Raw genomic sequence first — 3050 nt, forward strand, 5'->3', positions numbered from 1 at the left:
ATAAAATACATTAAAGTCTAAAATCATTCCCTCAAGACAATGAAATTTGGTTAGAGATCAATAACAAGACACATTTGAAAACTCCAAATATTTGGAAATTAAGCAACATGCTTCTAAATGAGTCATAGATGCCCAAATTTAGTAATTATTTTAAATTGAATGAATAGCAATGAAAATACAACACAGTACAATTTGCAAAGTACAGATAAAGCACTGCTTAGAAGGAAAGTTTTAGCTCTAATGTTTATATTAGGAAAGAATAAAGACCTGAGCCAATTACCTCAGGTTTCCATCTATGGAGCCTGGGAAAAGAAAAGCAAAACCAACTCCAGAGTAACTAGAATGAAGGAATTGCTGAAGTTAATAGCAGAAATCAGTGAAATAGAAAACAGAAAGTAACAAAGCTAAAACTTGACCTCTGAAAAGATCAGCAAAACTGATAAAACTCTACTGATCAAGGAAAAAGAAAGAATATAAATCACCAATACCAAGAATGAAAGAGTTATCACTACAACTCTTAGAAACATCTATAATAATAAGAGCGTAATATGCTAATTAGATGGGACATCCTTCCGGACGACCTTCCAGATGAAGCCAGGGCTGTGAGGGAAGCCTGGGTCCCAGGTGCCTGCCAGCAGCTAGAGAGAAGTCCGGGTCCCGGGTGCCAGAGGGAAGCCAGTGCCAGCAGCCAGGGGAAGGAAGGCCTACTCTTGCACGAATTTCATGCATCGGGCCTCTAGTTACAATATAATAAGAGATTATTATGACTATCTTCATGCCAATAAACTTAGGTGAAATGGACAATTTACAAATATACAGTTTACTAAAAAAAAAAAAAAGACACAAGATAAAATGTAAAATTTAAAAAGTCCTGTATATAATAATGAAATAGAATTCATTTTCAAAAACCTCTCAACAAGAAAACGTCAGGCCCAGGTGGCTTTAATGATGAATTTCATCACACATACAAAGAAGAAATATCAAAAACTTGCATAAATGCAGAAATTAAAAGAGGGAATGTTTTTTAAATATCTGATGGCTAGCATAACATTAATACCGAAATCTAACAAAGGCATTATCCCCCCCCCAAAAAAAATAAATTACGTAATAATATGCCTCATGAACAGACACAAAAATATTTGACAAAATTTAGCAAATCAAATCCAACAACATACAGAAGAAAGGTTAATATATTATAATGAGAGAGAGAGAGAGAGAGAGAGAGAGAATATTCCTTCTAATCAGTGGAGGATTTGGAAGAAGGAAAGATGGTGATGGTGGTGATGAAGATGATGGTGGTGGTGGTGGTGGTGATGTAGTGTTTGTGGGCTTACTCTGTGGTAGGCACTCTCTGAAAGACTTTACGTACCTCTCATTTAGTCCTCAAAAACCCCTTATTTTAGATACCTTTCACTACAGAGGAGGCTGGATGAAGAGAGATTAAGTGACTCCCATGCTAATATACTTATCTGGAGAAGCAGGACTAGGCTTGGATCTCTCTGTTATGCTATTGCAGCATCTCTAATTCTGAGTTTCCTCATCTATGAAAAAGAAATAACAGTATCCAGGCCTCCCTATCGGGTTGAGTTAGCACATGTAAACTTCCCAGACCATGCCTGTCATCCAGTAAGTTCTCAGTGAATATTAGTCATTATTTTATATGATTGTCATTATTATTCTACATGACTTTGAAAATACTAGTAAGAGGAGTCATCTTTTAGGAAAAAAGTACTTGGTAAGGGAATAGAAATGTACACAGTCAGGGAAAAGTGCACTCTTTTTCTGTTTCCATCAAAGGCTATTAAAATGTTGGGCCTGCTATTGTATATTTATTCAGACATCAATCTTAATCAGCCCCTTTGCTACTTTGGCGGTAAGGGCATTGTAATTCTATTTTTATCAGTTCCTTCCTGTGCACCAGACATTCAAAATAGCATGAGTAAGTATCAAAAATATCTTAATGGATTTGGTTCCCAGATATCAGTGACCAGAGGAAGAGCTTTGCAGAAATTTCTTCCTGAGCCGATAAGGACGGTGAGTGGGGAAGGTGCAGAGGGAGGGCTGGCTGTGTGGTAAGCCTCCATAGATCGAAAAGGCCAAGACCAAGTAACGGGGTGAACTCTGAGAGGCTCTGGGAGAATCTGGACGATGAGAGCATAAATGCTTCTTATTTTCAGGTTTCTGTTTGGGACCAGCTTTGTGCCATTGTTTAGGGATAATTCTGCCTCTTGATGAGGTAACCGTGTTTTTGATAAACAGACTTCCGGGTGTGATTACGTTGCTCCTACAAAAATACACAGATACAGAGGTTCCTATGCTGTCAATGTTGGATCTTTTGCCCGAGCATCTTTCTTTTTCTTCTCTCTCCTTCTCTCCTGATTATTTCATCTCTTCCTCCTCCTTCTGACTCTCCTTTCTCTCCCCCCCCTACCCCCACCCCCCACCTCATTCCCTCTCTCAGTAGCATTTTGTATTCAGACCAATAATCATGAGAAGGCTATCAAAGTCTGGAAGCTCTGATCAAAGGGAAGAGAAAATACCATCTGAACACCCAGAGCAATGGTAGTTCTTACAGAAATGCATGCGATGCAGTTCCCCAAACTGTGCTAAGTTATGCCACTTAACGAAGCATGACATAATCGTAAGGCGTGCACAGAGGAACATTTGTTCTTTGGTAGTTTCGTGTTTATTGCATGCATACTGAAAAGCGCACGTGTGATATGTGTATATGTAGCACACCAACCTTGTGCCTTCGAGAGTATTGTTGTTTAGGGTGAGAATAAATTTGTTTAAGTAATAAACGTGAGTCCATATGTAGAGAAATATTCGGTAAATATTAGTACAGGTGGTGCGCAGATGTGGCAAATGAAGCATGCCTCTAGTACATGAGGACTGGAGCTTGGGAAACACTGTTGTAATCTGTGGCATCTTTGCCTTGAATTCGGGGCCTCGGCTCTGTTGCCTTCTCTGTAGAATGTGGGATTGGTGCCCCCAAGTCTAAGGGACATTCGTGCTGTCTCACCATCAGCAAGCGCACCTCCGAGATAAGG

General features: G+C 39.4%; 1 protein-coding gene across 2 annotated transcripts in view; it reads left to right on the plus strand.

Moving 5' to 3' along the window:
• MPPED2 (metallophosphoesterase domain containing 2) overlaps positions 1 to 3050 on the plus strand; it is a 180962-nt gene that overhangs the window by 116783 nt on the left and 61129 nt on the right. The gene's annotated exons all lie outside the window — the stretch shown is intronic.

The sequence above is a fragment of the Myotis brandtii genome, unplaced genomic scaffold, assembly GCF_000412655.1.
Source record: "Myotis brandtii unplaced genomic scaffold, ASM41265v1 scaffold399, whole genome shotgun sequence".
Taxonomy (NCBI): domain Eukaryota; kingdom Metazoa; phylum Chordata; class Mammalia; order Chiroptera; family Vespertilionidae; genus Myotis; species Myotis brandtii.